Source organism: Parasteatoda tepidariorum, chromosome 4 (genome assembly GCF_043381705.1).
Source record: "Parasteatoda tepidariorum isolate YZ-2023 chromosome 4, CAS_Ptep_4.0, whole genome shotgun sequence".
NCBI lineage: Eukaryota > Metazoa > Arthropoda > Arachnida > Araneae > Theridiidae > Parasteatoda > Parasteatoda tepidariorum.
Window position 1 is genome coordinate 93,741,799 of NC_092207.1, and position 24,907 is coordinate 93,766,705.

The window sequence follows — 24,907 nt, forward strand, 5'->3', positions numbered from 1 at the left end:
ATCTTGCATAAGCTTTGTATTTTCCCCAGTAAAATTACATGCTTCAAAATTATGTAAGAAATTATAGACTTTATAATTCAAAATTTTTCTACCATCATTAAATAAAATAATAAAAATTAATTAATTTTTAATAAAACCTTGCAAGGAGTTGACTTTAGATAAACAAGTTTTACAATGGTGTGCATCAATATTTCAATTTGCTTACAAAGTTTTCGAGATATGGTAAAATACACAAAATATAAAACCAACATTAAGTAGTGGAACTTTGGACTGTTCTCCTGACCAAACTATGCATACCATATTTCCCAAATCGCTGCTACCCCTTTATTTTGGAGTTAGAAAACCAAATCGGTTGAAAAAAAGGCTTGTTTATTCAGAGAAAGTACGTTTTTGCGTCTGATAACTTAAGATACCGTCTGCATTAACTAATTGGGATATTTTGGGTCACCTTCTTAAATCATTAAATTGAGTAATAGAAAGTAAAGATCTGATTATTAGATCAAAAGTCATTCAAAGTCACCCATTTTTTTTTTTAATTTGCGCACTGCATGTGTAAAAGCAAGATTTTGTTAAAAAATAATGCAAACAAAAGTTATTACCGCTTTCACGCATACACTGTCAGAAATTTCTCGAAAAAAAATGATTAAATAACAATTTATTGAATGGTTATTTTACCATATTTAATCAAGACAGTCAAATAACCATAAATAAAATATTAATCAAACTGTTTATTAACTGTTTTCACCCAATACTGTTAAACCACCAGAATTTTATCACACCAGTTAGAACCACCTTGTGAAGCTATTTAGTTCTTTGCATATGCTTACATATCATAGCCGAGTGGTCTGATCTGTGAATCTCATGAACGGCAGAATTGGAGTTCGAGTCCTAGTGTTGACACCACAATATTTCCTCCATTCCCTTCAACACACGAAGAATTTCCAGTGTCCGGCACTCTCCGATGCCCAATACCTTACGAAAAACCGAGCTCCTATGTCTAGTTAAATAAAAATAAAACTTTACGTTTTTGAAAAATACTAGTTGAAAATGGTTAAAAACAGTATAGTTTTGTATTCCTGTTTTCATAACCATCCCTTTTTTAAATGGTTTCAAAACCATAAAGGAAAAAAAAAATTCTTTACCGTAAACTTTACGATTAATCGGTTGAACAAACAGCTGCCAATCATTTTACCATAATTTTAGAGTGAAACTTTTAACAGTGTGTCGAAAGCATAAATAGAAAGTTAATTCCTGACGTATAATTTATTACAATGTTTTGTATAGAGGTATGAAATTAAAATACTATTATTTTTTTAAAGGCTGTAAAATTTGAAGAGTATGAGACTAAAAATTTCATAATCAATCTGTACCCACGAAATAACCTTTTTAGACTAAATAACGAAAAGTATAAAGCTTATCGTATATTTTTATCATTTGTCTAGACGCTTTTTTTTGTTGCTTTCGGTGCAAATATTCTTCTTATAACAAAACAAAACAAAAAAAGCGCGAAATATGGAAAAAATGGGATTGTACTTTAAAATAGTTTTAATAACCATATTGTTTCCTAGACTAAATAAGCTTAGAAATGAATAGAAATAAGTTCTTACAACATATTAATTTATTTCAGACAAAATTCATAACTAAACTTTTTCATTCTTTCATATACAAATTTACATGTTTTATTAGAATTCGGTAGGTAGGATTATGCTCTATACATTTTAGTAGGGAATAAGTATTTTTAAAACTTTAAAAAAATATTCAAAATCAAGTACCAAGTATCAAGTTAAAGTATTTACTTATAACTTCTGTCTAAATGTTTCAGTTTAGAGATGAGCAGTGAATAAATAATGTATATAGGCATAGTGATCAGTCTTGTTTTTCTTCCATGTGTTTACAACAATAAATTATTATTATTTAATTAACTTTAATCATTTAACATTACCTTATTAAATTAATTATTACTAATTATTAACATTATTACTTAATCAATTACTACAATTAATTATTTAATTAACTTTATACACAATTAATTAGTAGCTTTCAATTTTTAAATCTACTTCATAATATTGAAAAAGAAGTTTTTAAGCAGATTTCAAACTGTAGTTCCTTAAAATGAGGAGAATTACTTAAAGCAGACATATAAAATACTCTGAATAATTGTTTAATTAAAATACTAAGTATCTTTTCGATAATTTTGATCATTATTTAAAGTACTTCTGAGTTCTGTAAGATAGTGTTGTTAGAATGTGCTAAATAATGGTATTTTGAAAATGCTTGATTCAGTCATGTATTTTAAGGGTTTATGGAGCATTCATTGCAAAAGCTTGACTCACTCACAAATGTCTACGTATTAAAGTGACCATGCTTAACGCATCCAAAATTTTCTTAACGTTATAATTTTAATGCTGTAATTTTGCGTCACTTCCTCTTAAATACATAAAAGCAACAAGTAGACATATTTGTGAGCAATCTTATTTCCTATGAGTCTGCATGCTAACAGAAAAATGATCAGAAAAATTCCCTGATTTTTCAAAGAAACTAGGTAAAATAAAATTTGCTGAAATAAAAAAATTAAAAAAACTGTTAAAATAAAAATCTGTTAAAATACAAACAGTACAAGAAAAACTATTTTTCACTAAATTTCACCAATTCTCTAAATTTGTTATGACTCATGTGAAACATTTCATTGAACTCTGTATTCTTAAATAGTAGAATATATTATTATTGTTGTCGTTTGCCATTAAGACAGAGGTGCCATCTATGGCCAAGAATTCGATTTCCGAAACACTCATACGTCACGCCGTTTATAAGGCGGATCCTTTCTTATATCCATTAATTCATCCACATATCGTAATTTTGAGCTAAACCAGAGAACAATCAATCTCCAATTCAGTACTCCCATAATTTGTTATGGGAACATGGAGGACTTTGTGACCCGACAGATTTAACGTGCCCCAGCCATCATTTACAGTACGCGGAGTCTTCTGCCGGCTGGATTCGAACTCCCGTTCTCATGAGCGATAGTCCAGTGCCCTGCCAACCAAGCTATCCCGGCCTCAGTATTTCACAAAATTGAACAACAAAAATAACATAAAATTACGCTTTTAATTATACATACAAACATTAACTATTATCTTAAAATAGTTTTTAAATACAGTCTCTTACATTTTCCTCAGTATAAAAACAGAATACAATGTATAAAAGAATATTCTTTGATCAAAAAATATTAAATCTCCGATTATTTTAAAATTCAGAACAATTTTTCTCACTATTTTTAAAATGATGTTAGATCCATTCCGGTACTTCCTTATTTATTCTCTCAAGACCACAAATATATCTTTGTATTTTACTTAAAACTTGAAATAAAACAATGACAATAACAAGATACTGATCTTAATCTGATTGAGACAAAAAAATGTGTAATAATTATAATGACCATCTGCCACTGCCATTCTCTCTCTGAGCTTGAAATATTGAATATTAAAGTAAGTAGGTCACGCATTGACCTTAGCCATTTTTCGACCCTCAAAAGTCCTTTTTAGCGAATATTTCGAATACCGATGTCAGATTTTCCTATAAGAAGTGATATTTCTCACTTAAGAGTTTTAGTCCTTGCCTCACCAATAATCAATCATTCTCTAGTGAAGATATCTAGGTATTGATAATCGACCTCTCGAATTCTTAAAAGCTTTTACGTTGAATATCCTTATATTTATATCTAATGGAATCTTTTTTTTCTTTTATAGGAACATAACTGAAAGCTTTCTTCTAGGCATATGATGCATATAAATGAAGGCTAAATTGCAGCTTAGGAACACCTATATTGTTTTAATTATAATAAATGCTTGATTAAAATAGCACCGATGTTAATTTTTGAATCATTTTCTATTATTTAGTTAGGAGGTTTTATGAATCAGATATATTGTATAGTGTATTAAACAAAGTGAATTTCTTAGTAATTTTTAATATAACGATCGGATTTTCAGTTACTAGCCTTGAATAATTTAAGGATCATTTTAATATTAGTATATTAAATTTTAATATCACTTTTTTCCGTTCATATTTTAAGTATCAAAGGACATTAATCCTTGGAAAAAAGGCAGGCTTTTTCATAAAAAACCATGTTTTCAGTTGATTAAATAACTTAAAATATCTCTTGCACTATTCAATTAGCATATTTAAGGCTTTGAACCATTCAAATTGAGTCCTAGAACAGAAAAATCTCATTATTGGATCGAAAACTACTATTGTGTTCATTTTTTTCTATACACTCTGTACATGGCAAATGAAATTTTCTGGAACCAATGCTTATAAAAAAATTTGAAACTGTTTTTTACAAAACTTTTACTTACCGTTTGAGTTAAATATAACAAAAATTTCGATAACTTGTATGCCTGATAAATTGAATTTGTTTAAAAAAAAAACGATTCTTAATAAATTTTAATTGAAGCAATTCAAAAATTTTTTAAGCATTTATTGTACATTGAAACTTAAAATTATAGCCTGAAAAATAGAGAGTACACTGAATATAGTTTATAACGAATACGAAAAGGATTACTCACAAAGAATATGCAATTTATTAAATATATTTTCAGAAGATTAATAATTAAAATTTGAACTTTCAGGTTAATTAAAACCTTTGAAAAATATTCATATTTGAAGCTTTAAAAACACATAAGGTATTATCTTAATAATTTCACTTGAAATTACCAAGAAAAGTATGAAAAAATTATATGAGAAAAAATTAATTGTGTAATTTTGCAATTTTAGTTTTATACAAGTATTTAAAAAAAACAGATTCGACATAATTTTTATGTTTTCGTTTTTCATTAGATAAAATATTTTTATTTAAAATTTGTTCATATATATTTACAAGATTTATGCAGTACAAGTAAAAAGTAAATATTACTTAATTCAATTTTATATTTTAAAATTGTTATTTTTATATCCTTTAAAAACACATTTCTATTCAAGTAACCATATCGAGTTACTAATTCAAAGTTGCCACAGTTTTTTATTTCTGTAAATTTGATGAAAACAAATCAAAATCTTTAAAAAAAAAAGGAAATAATTAGCTATTTGTTTTTAAAAAACAATTTAACACTATTTAACATTAATATTAAGCGTTAAATATATTATTATTTACCCTCCAAAAGACAATCTCCTTTTTTTTAGAAATTTATTAATTATTTTCATTTAAATTTCCTCCACACTGTAATGTAGTACGGAGTAATTGCAGTTATTATTCCTTTTGATCATCACTATAGCTGAATGAAACAACCGCTTGAATGAAATAATTAGTTATGTAGCTAAAAAAACCACCCCCGGCGGTTTCAGCTGGTCAAATTAACGTTTCATGATGTTTTGCTGCACAAATACTATAAGACTTCTAAACTTGAAGCTATGAAGTTGTGCAGAAAAATGCACAAGAAGTGCAATGGTATTTTTTATTACCGTTGTTGAAGAGCTGACTCAATTTTCGGGTTTACGACTACTAATATTCAACTAAGTGACCTTGCTGTTTTGAACCTAATCCAAAAGACAAGAGAACTCCTGGATCAAGTATTGGGAGAAATTTGCCTTTGAGAAGGACTTTTTTAAAGAAATAACCCGCATTTGTGTTACATGGAGAGGAACACCACGATAACCTCCAACAATTAACCTGACCGCAAGGGGACATGTCAGCACGGTGGTCAGTGCAAACCGGATTTGGGATTCAGTCAGCTATCGTAGGGATTCAAAACCGGTTCACCTCATTGGAAATCGAACACTCTTGGAATAAAGCGATCACGGTTCAAGTACAACTGTATGCAAAAAATTAAAGATTGATTACTACAGTGAGAATTATTAACTGTTGAATGTAACGGGAAACATACTATACGGGCTACTCCACAGACCGTCGTTATACAACTACAGAGATGAAACGTGACACGCTAAAAGAACTATATTTACCTATAAACTTAACACTACTTTTTTTGAAATTCCAATTTTTCCTGAAGCTATTGCAATTTTAAGAGCTTTTTTGTAAATGTTTTCTCATTTTTTTTTGGAGGGGGGGAGGGGCTTTGCATTACATTTTGTCTTGCTGCTCAAAACAAATAGCACTTGTGGGGATAGTAGTTATCGACCATGTCAACCGTCATCTATAAAAAGGTACCCCGACATATAATCGAGTTAACATGACTTATATACTAGTGAATTGTAGTTGTAATTTTGTAGTGGTAGATATCCTACAGTACTCCCCCACCAGAATTTTAGCTGTGATAGAATTCGATAAACGGATGCCACTAATTGATTCATTGCTGTTTTTTGTGAGAGGCCGGGAGAGCTGTATTAAGATCATCGTACTTTTGAGTACTGATCGTGTGAGCTGTATTAAGTTCATGAACGTGGTTGCTCCTGTGTTGCCTTTAGCAGTCGAGTGGATACGTTGTACGTTGCGTATGATTGAAACTGAGCAGCAACAGCGCTAGGAGTTAATGTCGCAGTCACAAGTAGCAAGTCAACTGTTCAATGTGGACCATCCATCGAAGTAGGCGTGTTCTGATCAAAGTGGGCGTTTCTGCCAAGGTAGGCGTGTTCTCATCACGTCCGAAGGTCACCAATGTGGGGATAGTAGTTATTGACCATGTCAACCGTCATCTGTGTAAAGGTACCCTGACATAGAACCGAGTTAACATGTCTTATATACTAGTGAATTGTAGTTGTAATTTTGTAGTGGTAGATACCCTACACACTTGAGTTGTTGTGAAGAAAAATGAACGAAAATTTAGAGAAAAGAAACTTTATGGATAATTTGGATAAAAATAACTTAAGATTCTATCGTGAATTACACTGGAAGACAAATTTTTGTTGCAGTTACACAAATACTTGAATTCCTTTAACCTGGGTGTAAGGATTTCAAATCTCAAATTAACGTGGCCCCTAAAGTTACATTTTTTTTCAAATGACATTTAGAGCTTATTTTTTGTTGAAATGTACAAGTTTAAGTACGTTATATATAAAAATTAGTCGAGTTAATATTGCGACCAATTTCTAGAGTAGTAAGGGCACATCATCAGGATAAAAATTGTATAGGAAAATTGCATAAAATTTGAACATCGTAGTCGGCTAAGGACACTAATATGACCTCATCAGAAGTATACAAAGAAACAGTTCATCATAGCGATGTGCTCTTAACGGTTAATGACGATATTTCTGGGCATGGCTTTATATTCAATTTAATCCCGATGATATGCCTTAACTCCCCTAGAATTTTGTCAAAACATTAATGAGGATTTTGCTTATATCTAATGTTTTTAAACTTGCACACTTAAATTTGTTCATTAATTCTTATGTGCAATCACTCACTGATTTATTCATTTTAAACTTGTACATTAAACTTGTGCAAAAATAGACTGAAAATATCATTAAAAAAGTTGTAGATTGGAAAGACAAACCAGCAAATTTAACAGCAGAGTTCGAAACTGATGTGCTGAAAAAGACATTTCTAATTATTATTTATAAATTTGAAGTGAGCTTCTTTTTCTAACTTAATTTTTTTATCGAAAGTTTTTCAATTGTTTGCTTTTATATTATACAGTGTCAAATTTTTTTTCTATCGATCGCATCAGTTTATTAGTGAGTGCTTTCTTGATGTGAAAAGAAACAAAAAAATTGGAGGAAAAAAAATTAAAAAAAGATAGCCATCTGATGTTGCCAGTTGCTAATCATAACCTTTGCATCTTACTTTTTAAAATTATAAATTTCTCAAGTAATATAAAAACAGGTTACGATTATAACTGCTATAGAATGTAAGATTATCGTTGTGTATTAGCTATAAAAAAATTACTTCTATAACATAAAAATACTATAATGCAAAAATAACGACTCGACTTGTCGAATTAAACAATATTGAAACATAATTCTCACCATCAATTTCCTCATAATAAAACATTAGAGCCGCAGTTGCTCAAGGGCGCGCTTGTTAACGAGGNATTCCAAATATAATTATTGGGGTATTGTGTGAGTTTGCATTTAATTGTCTGTTGTTTCTTATAAAAAAATATTTTGCAAACTTTTAAGTCGATGATTTCGCAGGTATTTGCAACAACCAAATATCAAGCATTCTCAAGCAAATACCTGACAGTGTCTTACACTATAATGCACGCAATATTTTATAACACCGAAGAATACCTAATTATAAATAAGTTCTTTCAAGATTAAATAAAATCTTATTTGGAAATTTCTGTATAAATTATTTTTTGGAAGGGTCCCAAAGCATTTTAATCTTTTTAGTTCCGCTTCATCAATTTCAACTTTCCATTATTTTTTAAATCCTTTATTTTTTTTATACTTTTATATTTTTAATGTTTTTGCCAAAACACTTCAATAGTAATTTTCTGTCCAGCAATGCTGAAAGATCTCATTGCTTTTGGATGAATTCCAAGTTTCTGAGTAGACTAAATGTTTAAGAATTTTAATTGTTTCACAAAACTTAATATTTTATTGTTTTGAACTGTATCAAATCTATTCTTTCGTCCTTCATAATAGAAAGTAGCAAAATATATGTAAAAAAATTCAGAACTTCTTAAGGAAATGAGTGCATAAGATATTTTTGTATGTACCTTTGTAATTTCAATACATTGTACATTCTTCATTGCGAAAAATCCTAAAACTTTATAGTAAATAGTTTTGTAGTAAACAGTTTTGTTGGATTTCTGCATTTTTTACTGAAAATTTAATATCTTTCGTTATAAAAATACGGTAGAAAAAATTATAAGATATGTATTATAAAATTAAAATTTGAATAAACTTAAAGCCACAACTGGAATTCGAACCGGTGACTCTCTTTTCAGAAGCAAGTATTCGATTCCCTCAAACCATCTCGCACCGCATTTGAAATGATTTCAAAATAAATGAAGGAATATAAATGCACTTATTAAAGCATCATATCATGTAAAACATTTATATTTTGCTCAATACAGTGGAGAGTACATTGTGCACAATACCCACCTTAAAAGTTTTTGAAATTTTTAGTGTATGGAAAGGGTAACGATCATCGAGTTTGTAAACCCTTTAAAATGTGCCCCCTATGGAGTTTATTTTAGATGAACAAGAAATTCACCGCCATTTAGGTACAAGTGACTTTTCTTTTTTTTTTTTTTTCTACTTGTATTAGACTTTTTGCTTCTTATGCAAGTAGGCATAGCCAAGGAGACATAGATTTTAGTACCTTTCATTTTCAATATCCTTAGTATTAAATTTGTCATCTCAAATACCATTAAATGCATATTAAGCATATGAAATGCTTAATAATATTAAAATAAAAAAAGAACTATTTAGCTGCAATAATACAAAAACTACTATAAAAAACGCGTAGAATTTTATTTCCAGTATCAGTGCATTATTTAATTTCAAACATCTTGTAAACACATTTTACTATTTTTTCTTATAATTGCAGTACATTAATTCATATGACATTTTTTAAATTCCAAGTTTAGCGGGTAGAGTAGTTTTTCTTTAATGGAGACCTAAGAATGGAACGCTAATTAACAATATTGAATCCATTGTACACTATACAGTGCGCAAAAAATAATGAATGAGTCACCCTGAATAACTTTTGATCTAATGATCGGATTTTTCATCTTCTAGGACTCAATTTTAAATGATCGTTTGGGTGACCTCAAAAATGCTAATTAATAAGTGCATAGATTCTAAGTTACGAAATCAGACACAAAAACCTACTTTCTCTGAATAAACATACCTTTTTATAACGGATTCAGATTTCTGACCCCCTAAATATAGGGGGTAACCGCAATCTAGAAAATACAAATAGTTTGGTCAGGAGAGTGCTCCAAAGTTTGGACCCCTCAATGTTAATTTCACTTATTGCGTATTTCGCTAAATGCAAAATACTATATCAGCTAAATTCGCGTATAAGAAAAGAAGCATAGAATAAAATACGCATTCCTACAAATAAACATAACTCAAAATGAGTGTTCTACATGGAGAACAATTAATGATGGACTTGAAAATTTTCAATTTAACAAACACCAAACTCGAATTTTAAATATTTAAATCAATAATTAGTTTTGAGACAGTTTAGCAAAATTCATGCTTCTAACACTTTGTCATAATGCACTTTGTCTTAGTCATAACCTATGTCGCAATTTCTTGCATAAAATGGTTTTTATAGCTCAGTGTGGTTAGAGCTGAAGAATTCAACGCAATATGTTTCGTGGAATTTAGTCTCTGCCTTTTGACTAATGATTTGTTACTTTCTTTCTATGCAAACAATAATAAAATTGTTTTAGAATTCCAAAATCAATTATTGGTTGCATTGCGAAGAAATAAAAGGATTGGAAAACTTTGCACGATCTTTTAACATAGGGACAATAAGAAAAACGTCTCAGCACCAGAACACCTTAATCCAAAGAAAATTAGTTGCTGACCCAAACAAGAGCTCTAATCAAAAATGCAAGGAGATAGCCAGCAAAAATGAACTCACAGTGAGTAAACACCCCATAAGACGTCGGCTGAATGCAGCTGGATTGTGCGAACGGGTTACTTAAAAAAAAACTATCATCCGGACAAAGAATAAGGTGATCCGATTGAGATTTGTGAAGGAGTGCGAAGTATAGACTGCTAAAGATTGGAAGAAGGTCTTTTGGAGTGATGAATTCAAGTTAAATTTTTTGGAAGTGTTTGCTGACGTTTTATTTGCCTCCCAAAAGTCACCAAAATGGATTCATATAATAATTGTCAGCAGCAAAGAACAGAAACCGATCAGTAATGATCTGGTAAGCTTTTTATGATGATGCCATCGCCCCCCCCTCCTCATGCTCAGCGATGAGACTATGGATAAAGATTTTTGAAAACATCTGAAAACATCAATAACCTTTTTTAAAGTTCACATGCTACTTTATGCTCGTTAAAAAGAGACTCGTGACTGGATGTTTCAGCAGGATAATGACCATAAGCACACCTCCAAAGCTCTGACAAGTTAGCTAAGAAAAGTAAAACTTTAAACTGCAACAGGAAATCACCTGACCTGATTCCAAATAGAGCATCCTTGAGAATTCATTGGAAAAGTCGAGGTGCAGAAATTTTTTCCTAAGGTAGAATTCCTCCGGGATCTGTAGTCAAAATGAACAAAAATCTTTAGGTCCACAATAGAGCATGGCCTCGTTAATTCCATGCCCAGACTGTGTGCCGCAGTCATTAAAGCAAAAAGTATATGCGGTAAGGTACTAAAATTTTGCTATTATTTTCTAACCTTAAGATGATTATATTTCATTAAAAGTTTAGAAAAACTGAATTGTCTCGATACATTTAATCTCAATTTTTTTCAAATTCTTGATTGATGTTTGTTAAAACAAAAAATTTTAAGTTTATTGATAGTTGCTCCACATGTAGGAAGACTAAAGCTACAAATTATTAATTGGCATTGAAGAAATTTTGCTGGCTGAAAAAGTTAGAACAGATAAGCGTATCGTCTCATAGCTTTTGCTCTCTACTGTAAATCCAGTTATAGCCATTTTTAAGTACAATTTAAGCTGATACATCATGTTTAACGCTCATTTAGAGCAATACTTCTTACCCATATTTATACCTACAGCTTATAACAAATTTAGAGCTATACCTATAATTCTGCTACTTACCATAAATAATTAAAAAGTATTGTGACTTTTCCATTAGAAGTTTTAAATTATTAACTAGTTACTTGCTTGGTATTAAAATCACATTCTCAGCAAAGTAAAAATAATTTATTTACGAAGTTAAGACATGATAATTTGTTTGTAACAGTATATTAAAAAACGCGAGTCAAAATTAGCATATTATTCTATCTTTTTTAATGAGCTACCTAATCCTCAGTGTTTTTCTTTTTTTTTTAAAATTCTTTTTGCTATGGGAGAATTTCAATAAAAAGTCTATTGTGTTTTAAAATTAATGTCAGTTTTTGTGATGTTTACATAAGTATAATAAGTATTTTAATATCCTTAAGTTATATAAGTTAATAAGTATTTAAATATCCTTTTGTTGATAACATCGAAACTCATAATTAAGTAGAAAATAATCAAAAATTGTAACTGATAAGCATTATTTTTCACATAAAAACGTGAAAAAATTTATATAAATAAAAATCGTGCTTAGATTGATAATTTTTTCGAATTAAAATGGGGGGAAAAAACCTGCGTATAATATTATTTTGAACAGAATTAAATTAAATTTTAATTTGAATTACAATGTGTAGTGAATATTATATAGCCTTCATTATAGTGTAGAAATTTGAGTGAAACTTTATTTAAATATATTTGTGAGTCATTTTTTCGCTATGTTTTATCGTTAATGTATATATGACTGTTTATTCCCCATTTTGAAAAGTTTTACCTCAATTTGACAATACAAATTACTTCGAAAAGAAGTATAACATCTTAATTTGTTAAATACTTTATGGAAAAGAGATTTCATATCTTGTTAAAGAGTTCTTAAAAAATAATAATAAAGTTTCAGTGCAACATTCTTTATGAAACTCTTTAATGTGATATTACTATATTACTTGCGTATACAAATATTAAATATAGATATTACGAGATATTGTTTAGTATAATATACATATTTATGCACTGTAAAAAATTCTCGATCAAATTACGGAACTTTGCTAAAATTTCCTTTTAATCGTAAAATCAATTTTTACCGGCTGATATCTGATATACTATTAATATTGCAGTAATAATTACCGTAAAATCACTGAAGTACTGAAATTAAACAAACATTACTGTAAAAATCATGGTATAACATTTACGGTAGAATGGATTTTTTTGGATGATGCACGCAAAGTCCGTATATAGATATGGATTTCTTTCTGTGTGATATATATTTAAGTATAAGAATCAAATATGACTTGTATTCTGAAACTTCTTTCTTTGTAATATAAATAGTTGATCAAATTTTTTTATCACTATTTATTTCATGCGTCTTGAATATTATAAATTAAACTAAACTAAACTAAACTCAGCGGCGCTACAGCCCATAGAGTGCCAAGGCCTACTTGCCCATCTCAGTTTTCGTGACCTTGGGCTCTGGGGTGCAGGAGCAGATGCTCCGGGCAAGTGGTCAGCCGAACGCGGAACCCCCAGTGTTTAGTTCCCAAGCATGCTTGAATATTATAAATAGATTAAATTAATTTGTATATCTTAGAAAGGGAGTGAATGCAGGTCTTGTTGGAATTTTTTTCAGCGTGTGCAATTTTAATAAGGTCTCCGTAAATTTTTTTGGAGAAAATATTCTAGTAGTTTTAAACGTAAATCGATTATCAAAGCCATCTTATTCTAAATACATAAATGCTTGTGATAAATGCTTGAGGTTCAAATTAAAATACAAAGCTTACACAAATAAAACTTAAAACATCAATGTGCTCACAACTGAAATTCAGGATTTAACATCAGGCTTTTCATTTGATGCATATAGGAACTTAGCAGAACTTTGTGATTTGTCAACGCCACATATTGACCAGGTCAGGAACTAAATCCTAAGTTACTTTTAAAAGTTGCTTTAAATCTTTGAACTGCGTAGTTTTTAAAAATCTGATTTTGTAATTTATATATCGCTCAGAATTCCTAACTTGTATATGCGTAATACTGAAGTTTTTATCTAAAATTAAAAATATAGAAAGTAAGTATTAATTTCTTAGAGCAAGTGGATTTAAAGTATTTCATTGGGATTTATTGCATGAATCATGAATTTTATTTCACCTTACTTTAGAAATAAGTAATTTATATATGCAGTTTTCAAAGGAAATTTTGAAGTTTGTTGAACTTTTGTGTGATGTAAATAGATAAATGAAACTTTTTTAGTGTTCTATTGTCTTTTTACAATACAAAGTAGTAAATACTCAAACGGAAATTTAATGTTATTAATATTGAAAGTAACTGTTGTAAGTATGTAATTCTATATGATTTATGGGAATAATTAATGCCTTTTTATATTATAGATATACACAACTTAATTTAGCAATATTCAAGTGAAATTCTAAGTTTAGTAACATTGAAAGTGAGTTTAATTTAAATCGTTGAATGAAAATTATACAGAGTAATATTATATAGTGTGAATGACTATTTCTTTATAGTACTAAATAGTACATTACTTGAATCAATGAGTTCAAAAACTGGCCATCTCAAACAAAACTAATTTTACAAGAGAGACAAAAAAAAAACTTAACGGTCAACTTACAGCTTGATATATGGAATTTTTTTTAAATTTTTATATTCAAATATGGTTGTTCACAAAATATTCTATTGCAATTGTGCAAATAATATCATGTAGTTTAATTTAAAAAATAATAACTTGGAGATGATTGGTTTTCAGACAAAACATTTTACATTATATATTATATAAACATTACATTATACGTATATGATACATTATTTTTAACAAATGAGAATATTAGTAATTGGTCATATGTAATTGAAATACCAACTTTATTTAAGTCTTAGACTATTCATTGTTGGATATTTGTAAAGATTCTGAAGTCTTTTGAATTATGACTATCATTACTGGACCACGTACAAATTTCTTCATAGAAACACAAAACGTTTGGTTGATATTGTAAGATGTTTTTGTTGTCAGCTATTTTGTTGTGATGGTAACTTTTAAAAAATATGCTTCCGTAACTGATTATGGTGCCACTTTTAGGGTGCTTTTTTCGTACAGAGTAAATATTAATCTATGCTAACCACCAACTTCTGAAGCTGATGTTTCTTCTTTCTTGCTTTTTCATAGGAACATTTGGGTAACACATTTTTCTTACAATGCTCCGGCTACCAGTTTTAGAAATCAAGTCATATTTGTGGTCATCTCATTTACAGTTCACAGTTAATTTTATCCCTCTTTATTTTCTTGCATATACCATCTAAAGATTTACCATCTGAATCATTGTGTGGGGAAAGGCATCAATTAAATAATAAACCTCAACTAAATAATTAATAGTTGGATTGTGCGAACAATTTCATAAGCAACTACGGCCGCCACCAGCTGTAATATGTTTACAAGTTTATTCCGAGAACAGGTCATCGCGAGGATAGGACATGTATTCAAACTAAATAGAGATTTCACTGCATAAAATGGACTATACCAGGTAGGGGGGCACGGATTTTTTATATTCTATCTAAGTATCTACGTAAGTTAAATTTAAAAATGCAAGAATCTCAATTTTTAAAAAGAAAAGTGGAGATTACTAGTTTTCGGATTCATCAATTCAATTTATTTGCGTAGTACTCAAGTCGAAATTTAAAGCTAATAATATTGAAAGTTAGTATTAAATTTGTTAGTGCAGTTCTTTCTATAGTGAACTGAAATGCAATCAGCAAGATTTATAGTCTTAATCACATTTTTTTTCTAAGGAGATGTGTGGAATTTACACACATTCTCTACAATATAATCATCACGAATATCTAAAACATACTATTTCAATAATGTACTAGATCTAGAAATATGAAGTTCTATAAACAATATTCTCTATTTCATACGTAAAAAAAAAAGGATGGGGAACAGAAAAAACTAAAGAAGTCTTGATCTGTAGAACTGTAACACTAAAAGGGTACTAAGAGTATTATAAAAAAATGAGAAAACTCTGCTTTAATCCTTGCAAGCATTTTGCAAAGAAAAATCTTTTTTTTTAAAAAAAAAGAAAAAAGAATAAAGAAAAAAAAAAGTTTTTGAAACTAATTAAATGAGAAACGAGTCTTAAAAATGCTCCTCTCGAGCCCAATTAAGAATTGACACGCTTATTAAACAGAACGGACTTAGAAGAAGGAGCATTTCGATTAGAAATGATACACGAAAAGAATTCTTTTTCTTTCGGTCCGGATTCTTCTTTTTATTCTTTTTCTTGAAAGCTCCTCTAAATATCCGTCCCCTCCCTTAGCACATCGAAATCGTCGCGTCCTGCTTCCGCGCAAAGCGCAACTCAACCCGACTCCTCACACACTGAGGAGAAAGATCGTCTGCAACTACTCAGTTTGTTTCAATCGTCTGCCAAATACCGTTGTGTATGTCGTCTGCTAGGTTAGAGCACTTAAATGTGACTTACAATTTCAAAACAAACTTTCCATGCTTTAGTATCATAACAGAACATATAAAACTATTACTATCGAAAGTTTAACAGATGACGATACACAGTTAGAGATATATGTGATCGGGCATCGATAGAAAACGATTAATCGATTTTCACGTCACCTTCATTTGCATCGCATGAATGAACGGCGATCGCTTGTGTGTGACAAGGATTTAGTGCTCAGTTAGGAGTGACGGTTACAGTGAAGCATTGGCGGTTTCGTCTGAATGACTCAATAAGAAGTGATTTACTTTATAGCTTTAGCGAACTTTTAATGACTTCAAACTAATCGTTGACTAGTTGCGTGGTGGGAAATTCAGAAATTATAGGAAAAGAGAAAAAAAAGGAAGAAATTAAGTAAGTTCGAAATAAAATTATAAATATAGTTTTACAGAACACGTGTTTTTTTTTTCTTTTCTTTTTTCTAACGCATTTGATTTTTATACTCAAATAAAATGGCAACATTACGCTATGGCTTATGCATTCGAATTAATTTGTATATATAATTAAATTGTAACATAAACAATGAATTAAAACACAGCAAATTGAGATTCAGGATACACATTTTAAAGATAGTTTATTCACTCTGGGGAAAACACCGCATAATTTAATTGTAATAAATTCACCTTTCAATAAATATAGAGGATACCGTGTCAGCTAGCATTTAAATTCCTATGTGACGTCAGTTTCACATTATAATAATCCGTGCAAATGAAATACACGTGAAATTTTATTATCCATGCAATATAGACACTTCCTTTGTAGCATTAAAAAATTGAATACTTAAAAATGTGCTAACATTAATAGCGTTAAAAAAAGTTAAACATTACATTGAAAATAAGTTACATACAGTTATATAAAAGTTACATTGAAAATATTAATGACTACATAAATAATTAAAATTGCTTATGAAGTAAGAGTTTAAATTTCTTCCAGAACAATAAATTTTAATATTTGAATTTAATTTTTTTTTCCGATTTAATCATTAAACACTATAAAACGGAGGAATATATTTCAAACAAATTAGACATTTTCTAACGATATAAATATCTTATAATAACAACTAATGTATAAAAATTGTTATTGTTATTATTTATTTTTTATATAGATAAAAAGTGACAATTTTTAGATGAAGCTGTGGTTATTGTTTTACTAAAAAAACATTTCTGCTACATAAGTAATTTTATTTGCTTATTTGTAAAAACTATATTTTTTGCAATTTTAATAGTGAAATGCACACTTTAAAAGAAAAGAAATTGTATGTATTAATAGGATTATTTTCTCAGTAATTTAATTGGGAAGAACCTTGGAGAAATAATCTCATTGAATATTATTAAAAAAAATTTTATTGGAACATTTTAATTTTCGAAATTTTATACTTTTTCCAAAAGTAATGATTTTTATTACCCTTACTTTGCAAATTTAGAAATAAAAATATTTTTTAAGACATTCAGTGCCTCTTAAAAATTCAGCTTATTATATGCAATTAGAATATTTTATCTCTATTCCTCATCTTTTAATCATTAGGTGGCGCTACTTATACAATAATATCGTTTGCCCGCAGCTGGAATATAATGTGTTTTAGTATCTGTTCTAATTCATATTTATGTTTTTTAAAGTTTCGTAAATTAAATTCAAAATACGTAAAACTCAAATGAAATGCTCATAAATTTTTAAATGTCAATATATTATTCAATATGAATTTATTGTTTTGAAAATATTACAAATTATCTATACTCTGTGCTATTTTAATTTCATTTATCGTATGTAATATGTTATTTGTGTCAATTGGATACTTACTCTAAGTTTAAATGCAGAGCTGGCTCTGAAAATGTGTTAGTTATATCTTTATTTTCTCTGCATCATTTTTAATAGTTTATAATATTTAAAATATTTCCTACATATTAAATTGCAGAATATTTTAAGAACTTATTATCTAGAGTCATGCTAAGGAATATACTTTTTTTTCTGGTATGAAATATTTCATGAATATGATAAAACACATTTTGAATAGGAAATCTTCTTGTAAATTATTAACTATAGCGTAAACTTAGGAATCAGTAGTGCTTTTTGAAAACACTAATTTCAATTTTTATAAAAATTCATAACAAAATGGTATGATGCAATATTTGAAAATAAACAGGAATATTGTACATGAAGTTAAACTATATGGATTTCCCTATTTCGAGTTTTTATTTCAGCTTTCTGGTTAACAATTAATTATCATTAACAAGCAACTTAACATTTAATCTATCTTTATTTTATTCCGACAGGAGAAAAACTTAATGCACATTAGTATTTTTTAAATTGGAAATTAATAAATTTTTGTTTTGATCTATGAAAGTATTATCTTTTGCTTAGTATATGGAGCGAAATAAATAGCAGTTAAAGTTGCATATGAGCATCATAGTATATTTCATGAATATGAGAAAAAATATTGTTAATATTATATTCTCTTAACTTAATAAAACTTTCGTAAACTTGGGAATTAGAAAAGTTTTTAGAATATATAAATTTAAATTTCTTTAAAAAATTTATAAATTATTGTGACATAATATTTTTAAGATGATCAAGAATATTGTAAATGTAGTTAAAGTATATGGCTTACATTATATTAATTTTTTTCTTTTACCCGATTAGCAATTAATTATCTTTAACTGCCAGCTTAGCAAGTCTTCTATCATCATTATACTATCAAGAGAAACATTTGCAGAAAATAATAATTTTTTAAATTGAAAATTACTAAAAAGTTTTTTTGATGTTCGGAAATATTACCTTTTGTTAAGGAAATAGAGTAATATAAATAATAGTTTTTATAAGGAGCATTATAGCATTTTTAAAATATGTAAGACAAATTCATTATAGTTATTACACTGATTTGCATAAAACTTGCATTACTGAAACTTATGATTTTCTTTTAAATATGCCTATCTTTAATTCATTTTTTATCAATTTTTTTAATAATTTTATGCATTAATATCCTCCATGAAACTACTATTGCGGAAGCCGAATATTTTTTTTATCTGCATCAGATTTTCACTTAAACGTCTCTATATCATTTTAAATCAAAGAAATTTTTGTATTTTTGTTTGGCCACACATATGTGTACGTCAAACAACCCTTAAAATATTTGCTTTTAATATATTAAATTAAAAAAATAAATTACTGTAAATATTGAAAAACGTATATATTATCTTACAAGCATAAAATTTTTATTAATCTAAATGAAAATCTTTATTGGTTCATAAAAAATTAAATAAAAGAAATGATGAATGAAACTTTTAATAATAATTATAACTTATAGGCAAATCGTTTTCAGAAATTAAATAATGCGTTAGTGAATTTTTATAAACTTAATTTCAAAATCTGGAAATGTTGAATTCATCAATAAAATGTCAAAAAATTTTCCGAATTGTAATTTGCGCAGAATTTTTTCTCATTCACTGGTCAGGAAATATACAAACATTCTAATGTGGGTCAGGAACACTGTAGCAACATACATACCTACTTGTATGGCTGTGGCTTTGTCAATATTTTTTTTCCTTTTAATTTTTTAATCACTATCACCGTCTTTAATATATTTTTTGATAAAATTCGCACAAGAAAAATATCCCACTTTGGGAAATCCGAAATAATGTTCAACGGTGATTAGAAATGATTTAAAAAATTTATGAAACACTATTAAAAAATGTAAATTTAAAAAGAAAAACTTAGCTTGAGAGCTGTTGAAAATTGAAAGGAGTTTAAAATTGATTATTAGGAACATCTGCAAGTTTAAGATTCATTGGGCTCTCAAACTGGTTTCGTCGTTTTCAATCCTACTTTTTTCAGTATTTGTAAAGTGCCTTCCTTCCTTTTTCAGAATTCGTCGTTTTCAATCCTACCTTTGTCAGTATTGGTATTTGTAAAAAATTGATTTTTTTTCACTTAATGATTAATTTGAGACCTTCTTTACATATTATTTAATTCAAGATCGACAAGGTTTTTAAAATTATTTGTCATGGGTGATGATTTTGGAACACCCTAAATATGATATTTAAAACTTATTTTTTTTATATTGTCCAAAAATATTCCAAATATCACTTTACTTTTTGCAGAGCTTGAGCATTCATTGGACCCTGTAAAGGTAACCCTATAACGGTGGTCCCTATAACAGCTTGAACAACTTTCAAATTTATCTTGTACAACACATAAACTTTAATGGTAACCAAACCGAATGCACAGTACAACTGTATTTAAATGTTTTAATCCTTCAACCCCTCTTCCAATCATACCAACTAAATTAGTTTTAAATTATATATGAGTCAAACTTTTTCACCTTCTAGCGATTATACGAAACTTTGTCCGTACAGAATTACTCTGATTTTAATTTTAACGATTTTTAAGAGATGTTCGCGATATTGTTGAAGTCCTTTATTTATTGTTGTTTAGTAACAATCTGAAATATGTCCTGTTACCATTAAATCCAGCAAATCTCCGTAAGTATGAGTTCAGGACATTTCAGCAAAGTAGTCAGCAGAAGGATTAAAATTATTTTCATATCTAAGATAAAATAGAAAACTTAGCCTAATAAGTCAATACTCCATTACGTGTTGTTTTCCTCACCCACCTCTATCCCTTTCTCTTTCTCTCACTTTGTGTGTATATATATGTAAGCATACTGTCACCATGACACTATGCGGCATTACATAGTTTATGTTTAAAATTTCTTCAGCCATTTTGGAAAAGATCAAAAATAAATCTAAATAAATACTTAAGGTACAACTAACAATATATATATATANAATGTATATATATATATATATATATATATATATATATATATTGTTAGTCCTTTTTTCTAACAAGAAACGTAATGCTTATTTTACATTAATTATGCATGTGGCAATAAACCAAACTATCACAAAATAACGAATCAAGTGCCATGTTTGAAATGCCGTGAACACCGTTGCGTAACGCCTCCTTGCGACATGTAATCTCTTGAAACGCGAGAGCTGTCCTTCTATTACACCCCGATCTGACGTTGATATTATGGCAAATTAGGGTTTTCGCCAAACCAATCTCGCCATCAACAGTACAAACCAAAGTCATCCTTCACAAATAGAATGAAGTGGTGTAGTCTTCCATCACTTTGAGCCACGCCTACCCCAAGCTACGTGAAGCAAATCACTGAGACAATAGTTTTCATTACTGAGAATCTGTTATAGTTATTTCAATGTTAAATATTCAGTTTATGACAATCTTTGGCATATTTTATCAGATATGTAAGTGACTAAAGGTATAGAAAATTAATATTCGTTCTTTCATCGTATTACTATGGTAACAGCTTCGCTGTCAATAAAAGTTATAAATGTTCCATTTGGCAAAGTGTTTGATTATTGATATTTTTACAATGTAATTTTGTGAGTTCGGTACTGAATTTAGTGTAAACAAGTCTGAAGCCATTTATTTGAGAAAGTTTGTTATTGACCGAAGCTCGTCCGTGGAAAAGTTGCTCTCAAGAAGAAGAATGTGACGTTTATGCTCAATACTATATAGTTAGTTATCTTTCCAAGTTGTTTGGACAGTCCATTTTTAAGTAAATATTTGCGCAAAGCCATTAAAATGATGATTTATAAACAGTATATTTTGAACTTTTTATTACTTTATTTTAAAAATATTATTCCCTAATTATTGTTTCATGATTTTTTTTCGTTTTTCCGTTTTCATTGTTACTGTGAAAATCAGCATTATTGCCATTTACTGTATGCACAAAACTATTAGTTATCTTTTATGATAAAGTTCTGTTTAGTTTTTATTGAATTTTTAGTTCCAGTTAAAGCATAAAGGGACAAATTAATCAACAACAAATAATAATCAACAAACAATTTTAATTGAAAACTTCTTCGTTTCTCTGTGTAACTATAAGTATGAACATTTATTCGTATTTATTCTTCGGTCAGTTCAAAAACAATTATGGTACCAGTCAAACACATAAATTATCATTATATCATCATATTCAACTTAAAAATAAGTTACAAAAAAATTAAATAGAGAAAAGTTAAAATATTTAAATAAAGTCGTAATATACTTGGATTTAAGGAATGTAATATTTTTGTTTTTAAGCAATCAGAATCCTTTAAAAACATTTCAGAAATTCATCCACTTAAAATAATAAGCTGTAAAAAATGTTCAAAAATTCAATTAAAAATAAGGTTCTACTCAATTAAAACTATAAACTCATATTCCAAATAATAGTTAAACTTATTACCACAATGAAGTACTGCATACGTTTCTTCACGAACTGTTGCTCTTCTGTCTCAAGTACATTGAAAAATGCATCGCTTTTTACTGGCCCCAGAATAATAGTGGTAACTTTAGGAATACTTCTTTATGACTTTAGTTCTGTTACGTAAAAAAGGTCTTAATATAAAAAGAATGACAAAAGTAGAAGCTAGAAAAATATAATTTAAAAAGTTTATTTGAAATCAAAAACTTAAATTTACTAAGAAGATACCACAATTGTAACTTGCTCATCAAGCTGGATTTTCACATTTAAAAAAATTTGGAAGTCAGCATAAAAGGAAGTTAAGGGTTTGTTCAAACATTTTCATTAATTCTTTTTAAGAATTTGTAATAAAACATTTGCAATAATGCATCTAAATTCCTGTCACAAGGCACAATTAAAAATTTAGTTAAAAAAGTATACTGTGAAATAAATTTAAACTTGATCAGACTTTAACATTTTGTTAATATTATGCTGCACCTTTTTAGAACATCACTAATAGCATTATTTAAAAAATAATAATTTCAAAATTATAAAATTTTTTCGTCGAAATTTTTGTGTACATGATCCTTTTGTTGAAATTTTGTGTACATGACGAGCTAAGGAATATTCTATTTCATGGAATGAATTAACGTTCTTAGTTTTCTATTAATTGAAATTGTAATTTGATAAGTAAATACTTTGAATAATCCAGGAAAAGTAATAAAATAAATTTAAAATTTTTTAAATTTAAGCTTAAGAAACAATTGCAAAATATGTTTAATGGTATAGAATTCTTTTTTCACTTTGAATATTATTTCTTGAAGTTTGAAGCATTGTCTAAAATTCTGGGGGTAAAAATGCTTTAGGTTTATATTTTATAAGTTATATTATATAAATCTAATATTTACAAGTTTACATTTTATAAGTTTAAATTTTGTAGACAAATTTAGTGATATTTTTTTCCTAGACCACTTGAATAAAAAATATATTTGCGTTACAGGCAACATTTTACGTTCAACAATTCTGTCTCGCTTTTCTGAAAAATAGAATTTACTTGGTATCTGACAAGGGATTTATAGTTTAGAACGTGCTGTAACTTTTAAACTATTTTTAAAGAGACAAAATGATTTTTATCTTTGTAATATAATAGTACTCAAAATATTTGCACGATTATATTTTAAATAGGGAATTGCAGTTTTGTCTATGACATCCTAGATATAATATAAAATATATATATTGTTTTGTTAGTTTTAATTTAAAAATGTATATTGCTAGTATTTTTTGTTTGTGTTATGAGATAGTTTTTTGTTATTTACAATAAGAAATTATTTTTTCTTGCCTTTTCTCTCGCATTTCGCTGATATATATTTTTCATTGTGATAAGAATACATTCATCTCATTGTATTAAATAATATATCGGACGTTAAAATTTTTACAAAGGTGTGCGTGGTTTTGTGTTAAATTATAATTTGTTAAAATTAGCTCTAACTAGTTTATTGAATGTAACTAATAAATCTATTTAACTAACTCACCTAGTATATTTATGTAACAATTAAATTAGCAAAAAATGAAATGAATAAAAATGCCTGTACCTATTACCTAAGTTACCTAATAGATAAATAGCTAAGCACTGACAATTATATAAACTAAATAATAACTATTAAACTAATATAATAATTAATAAACTAATGTAATAACTAATAAACTAATATAATAACTAATGAACTAATGTAAATGCTAATAAGCTAATATAATAAATAATAAACTAATATAATAACTAATAAACTAATATAATAAATAATAAACTAATATAATAACTAATAATAACGAATATGATAATAATTATACCAATGTACTTTATGTTGATAGTTGCCATGAAATATTAAACTTATTGTAAAATGATAATCCATATCTTGTGAGAAATTTCAAAATGCAACAATATTAATAAAAAGGTGCAAATGCAACAATATTAATAACGACCTTATAACCGTATTTACTTATAATATCTAACAATTTTAAAATTTATCAATTCGACTGTCTAGACCTTAAATATTCTAATAGATATTAACGCTATAAGGGATTCTATCCCAGTCTCTCAAATTGATGCCTCCAAGCATATTTAATATTAATAAACATGTTGGCAAGCTACTTGATTATATACCTTGTGCATAATTTTGAATCAGTGTGACCTGTTTTTGTATCTTTTAATCTTAAAAAAACTGCTCCATGCATGACGGTTAATGTTTTACTAATTCGGAAAAATAACTGATAAATGAAAAAATTAATGGCACAAGTAACGAATTCTTAAAATAAGATTTTAGATGCCATTATATGTTAGAAAATTTAGGACATATATATATATGGGTCATTCTCACGAAAACTGTCATTTTTCTGTTCATAAAATCCCAAAAAAGTAAAGTGAATAAAAAGCTCTGAAACTCATATTAATAGAAATATGTAATGGCATTATAAAGAAAGTATATATCCTATAAATTATACTTAATATTTAAATTAATTAATTTTTTAAATAATTAATTTATAATTATTTAATTCCAATGCGCGAG

At 28.1% G+C, this 24,907-nt stretch overlaps 1 protein-coding gene across 1 annotated transcript in view; it reads left to right on the forward strand.

Moving 5' to 3' along the window:
* The first annotated feature begins 15,942 nt into the window (after window positions 1-15,942).
* Window positions 15,943-24,907, forward strand: part of LOC107436783 (teneurin-m) — a 536,656-nt gene continuing 527,691 nt past the window's right edge. The window contains exon 1 of the mRNA XM_043049130.2: window positions 15,943-16,453. The gene's annotated coding sequence lies outside the window, so the exon portion shown is untranslated. The remainder of the gene's footprint in view (window positions 16,454-24,907) is intronic.